The sequence below is a fragment of the Trichechus manatus genome, unplaced genomic scaffold (genome assembly GCF_000243295.1).
Source record: "Trichechus manatus latirostris isolate Lorelei unplaced genomic scaffold, TriManLat1.0 scaffold00279, whole genome shotgun sequence".
NCBI classification, from domain to species: Eukaryota; Metazoa; Chordata; class Mammalia; order Sirenia; family Trichechidae; genus Trichechus; species Trichechus manatus.
Window position 1 is genome coordinate 2,510 of NW_004444215.1, and position 5,040 is coordinate 7,549.

The following is a 5,040-nucleotide window of genomic DNA, read 5'->3' on the forward strand; positions in this document are numbered from 1 at the left end:
CTGAGTTCTTTATCTCTTCATTTGATGTTTTAGGGTTTCAGGATTGTTGTATTCTCTGTTCGGCTTAGTTTTTCGGATCTTTGCTGTGGAGGGACGGCGTGGTGCTTCTGCCTAGAGCGCCATTTTACCGGAACCCACCTCTTCCATTTTTTTGTCTGTATTTTCCATGAATTTGTCTGACTTTTCCATGAATTTGCCTATTTTTTCATCATTTTTGTCAGGTTTTTCTTCATCTCTTGGATAGCTCTGAATAGTAGAGATTTGAATTCCCTATCAGGTAGTTCTAGTGTCTTTTCTTCTACTGGAAAGTCATCTGGTGTTGTTTTGGACACCTACCGGAACCATCCTGTCCTGTTTTTGTATATGTTTTGATATTGTCTGCTGTCTTTGGGACATTCAGTAGTTATTTTCCTCATTTACTGATTTTAGAATGGTTTGTTTTGTTCTGCTTTTTTGTTTTATTTCTTATATCTGAGCAGGTGGGTTGTGCATTCTTTGTTGTTTGCTCCTTTGTAGGTATGATACTTTTTGCCTCCTCCTCAAATGGGCAGGGTAAGTCACTCAGGTCTGATATAGCAGGGAAGGTCAGGCTGAAGGGGAGTTCCTGGGATGGGTTGTTTGTGGCACATACTAGGGCCAACAGTGTGGGCCAGGAATCAGTGCAGGGGAGGTTCCCGTACACTGTGACTGTGCTGCTTAGTGGTGTGATGTTCAGCACATTGTACAGGTAGGCAGGAAGGAGGGAGGAGATTGTGACATGTGGAGCTAAGATGGGTATGGGAAAGAGGAGAGAGATGAGAGAGGAACAGGAGCCAAAAACATACATACAAACAAACAAAAGAGTGCTAAGGGAGCTTCCCATTCAAGTGGAGAGATGAGAGACTGAGAAATGGAGAAAAACAAAAAGAAAAATGGTAAAAGAAAAAAACATAATAAATAAAAATTAGGAAGAAAAGCAAAGTCACCAGGGATCCCACTGGTGTAGCTGCGAGGACTGGGGAAGTTGCTCCCAGGCTGTGAAGTACAGCCTGTGAAGAACGGGTAGAGGTATCACACAGTGCCAGGTATTCAGGAGACAGGAAGAGAAGGTACATATAGAGATATGAGAAACTGAGAAATGAAGAAGGATAAAAAGGGAATAAGAGAGAAAAGAAAACAAAACAAGGAAACAAAAAAATCAAAACAACAACAACAAAACAAAGAAAACAAGAAAAAAGAAATACCCCCAAGGATTCCACTGCGCATGTGCTCAGAGTATGGGAGTAGCTCTCAAGCCGCACAGTACTGCCCAGCTAGAAAGGACTTCCAAGCCGAGAAAAGAAAAAGAGAACAAACATACAAACAAATCAAAACAGAACAAATCAAAACAAACAAACAAAGCCCCGGGGACCACACCAGCGCGGCAGCACAGGGTGGGGAGATGTTTCTCAGTCGAGCTGTGTTTTGCAGCCTTTCAGGAAGAAGCATAGATGGCACATGGAGCCAGGTATTTGAGAGAAAGGAGGGGGAGGTGGTGAGAGGTATTGAAAAAATCAAAAGAAGTGGAAAAAAGCAACACCAGCAGCGAACATATGGCACTCAGGGAGCTGGCCAGTGTGGGTGAGTGGAATCCAAGCAACGCCAGAGTGAAGCTGGTGCTTCCGGCCAAGAGACTGTGGCCACAGGAAGCAGTGGAGGCTAAATGAGGGTGAAGAAGGGTGGGGTGTGGGACAGCATATATCGCTGGTTACCGGTTGTTCTGTCTCCTGCTGGAAGCTCCATGAAGCTGCTTTCTAGTACCCCCTGTTTGGTGGTCTCTGATAGGAGTCTAAGATAGCGGATCCATGCTGCATTAGCTGTTAGGGGACCTCTGCATGTATCTCTCCTCGCTCTCTGTTCTCTGTCAGTTTTTTATTCAAGTTGGTGCTTGGCTGAGTTCTGTAGCTCTCAATTTGATGCTTGGGGTTTCAGGATTGACGTTTGTCTCTGTCTGACTTAGTTTTTTTGATCTTTGTTGTAGAGGAGCGGCGTGGTGCTTCTATCTATAGCGCCATGTTTCCTGGATGTTCCCCCCTCCACCTTGTTTTGAGTTAGAATTTTGTTCTACATTTTTCTCCTGCTCTGTGCAGGACCCTCTATTGTGATCCCAGTCAGAGCAGTCAGTGGTGGTAGCCGAGCACCTTCTGGTTGTACTGGACTCAGTCTGGTGGAGGCCGTAGTAGTTGTGGTCTGTTAGTCCTTTGGACTAATATTTCCCTTGTGTCTTTTGTTTTCTTCATTTTCATTTGCTTCTGAAGGGGTGAGACCAGTGGAATATCTTAGATGGCTGCTCACAGGTTTTTAAGAACCCAGACGCTACTCACCAAAGTAGAATGTAGAATATGTTCTTTATAAACTATGTTATGTCAACTGAGGTAGATGTTCCCTGAGACCATGATCCCCACAGCCTTGAGCCCAGCAATTCAGTCCCTCAAGGAGTTTGGATTTGTCCATGGAGCTTCCATTACCTTACCCTGACTGAACTGTGCTGGCTTCCCTAGTATTGCGTACTGTCTTACTCTTCACCATAGATGCCAGTTATCTATTGTCTATTTAGTGTTTTTCCACCCCCATCCCTTACCTCCCTTGTCACCAACAAAGATTGTTTCTTTTTGTGTGTAAACGTTTTCATGGGTTTTTACAGTAGTGGTCTCATACATATTTGTCCTTTTGTGATTGACTTATTTCACTCAGCATAATGCCCTCAAGATTCATCCATGTTGTGAGATGCTTCGCAGATTCATCACTGTTCTTTATCATTGTGAAGTATTCCGTTGTGTGTATGTACCATAGTTTATCTGTTCATCTGTTGATGGGCATCTAGGTTGTTTCCAGCTTTTTGTTATTGTGAACAATGCTGCAATGAACGTGGATGTGCATATGTCTATTCGTGTGATGGCTCTTATTTCTCTAGGATATATTCCTAGGAGTGAGATAGCTGGATCATATGATATTTCTATTTCTAGCTTTCCAAGGAAGCGCCATATCATTTTCAAAAATGGTTGTACCATTTTGCATTCCCACCAGCAGTGCATAAGAGTTCTGATCTCCTCGCAGCCCCTCCAACATTTGTTATTTTTCTATTTTTTTGACTTGTGCCAGTAATGCCGGGGTGAGATGGTATCTCATTGTGGTTTTGATTTGCAGTTCCCTAATGGCTAGTGATCGCAAGCATTTCCTCATGTGTCTGTTAGCTGCTTGAGTGTCTTCTTTGGTGACATGTCTGTTCATTTCCTTTGCCCATTTTTAAATTGGATTATTTGTCTTTTTGTTGTAGAGGTGTTGGATTTTCTTGTAGATTTTAGAAATTAGACCTTTGTTAGATTTGTAATGGCCAAAATTTTTTTTCCCAGTCTGTAGGTTCTCTTTTTACTCTTTCGGTTAACTCTTTTGATGAGTATAAGTGTTTAATTTTTAGAAGATCCCAGTTATCTAGCTTATCTTCTGTAGTTTGTATGTTGTTAGTTATGGTTTGTATCCTGTTAATGCTATGTGTTAGGGTCTCTAGCATTGATCCTATTTTTTCTTCTATGATATTTATAGCTTTTGGTTTTAGACTTAGGTCTTTGATCCATTTTGAATTAGTTTTTGTGTATGGCGTGAGGTATGGGTCCTGTTTCATTTTTTTTGCGGATGGACATCCAGTTTTGCCAGCACCATTTGTTAAAAACACTGTCTTTTCTCCATTTGATGGACTTTGGGCCCTTGTTGGAGATCAGGTGACCATACGTGCATGGATTTACTTCTGGGTTCTTGATTCTGTTCCATTGGTCAGTGTATCTGTTGTTGTGCCTGTACCACGCTGTTTTGACTACTGTAGCTGTATAGTAGTTTCTCAGGTCAGGTAGGGTGAGTCCTCCTAGTTTATTCTTCCTCTTCTGTAATGCTTTACTTATCTGGGGCCTCTTCCCTTTGCATATAAAGTTAATGATTATTTTTTCCATCTCTTTAAAGAATGTTGTTGGTATTTGGATTGGGATTGCATCATATTTGTAAATTGCTCTAGGTAGGATTGTCATTTTCACAGTGTTGAGTCTACCTGTCCATGAGCATGGTATGTTTTTCCATCTGTAGATCTCTTTTGGTTTCTTGCTGTAGTGTTTTGTAATTTTCTTTGTATAGTTCTTTTTCATCCCTGGTTAGATTTATTCCTAAGTATTTTTTTTTTGTTAGGGGCTATTATAAATGGTATTGTTTACCTGATTTCCTTTTCATCATTCTCTTTATTGGTGTATAGGAATCCAACTGATTTTTGTATGTTTATCTTGTATCCTGCTACTCTGCTGAATCTTTCTATTAGTTCCAGTAGTTTTTTTTGTGGGGTCTTTTGGGTTTTCCATATGTAGTATCATATCATCTTTAAATAGAGACAGTTTTACTTCTTCATTACCAACTTGGACGCCCTTTATTTCTTTTTCTTGCCTTATTGCTCTATGTAGGTCTTCCAGTGCAATCTTAAATAGGAGTGGTGATACAGGACATCATGTCTTGTTCCTGTTCTCAAGGGGAATGTTTTCAGCTTCTCTCCATTTAGAATGATGTTGGCTATTGGTTTTGCATAGATACCCTTTATTATGTTGAGGAATTTCCCTCATATACCTATTTTATTGAGAGTCTTTATCAGGAATGGGTGTTGGGCTTTGTTGAATAATGTTTCTGCATCAATTGAGATGATCGTGTGATTCTTTTCCTTTATTTTATTTACGTGGTTGATTACGTTGATTGATTTTCTAATGTTGAACCATCCTTGCATACCTGGTAGGAATCCTACTGGGTCTTGGTGTATTATATTTTTTATATGATACTGAATTGTATTGGCTAGAATTTTGTTGAGAATTTTTGCATCTATATTCATGAGAGATATTGGTCTGTAATTTTCTTTTTTGTGGCGTCTTTGCCTGGTTTTGGTATCAGGGTTATGCTGGCTTCATAGAATGAATTCGGAAGTGTTGCTTCCTTTTCTATGTTCCGAAATATTTTGAGTAGTACTGGTGTAAGCTCTACTCTGATGTTTGGTAGAAT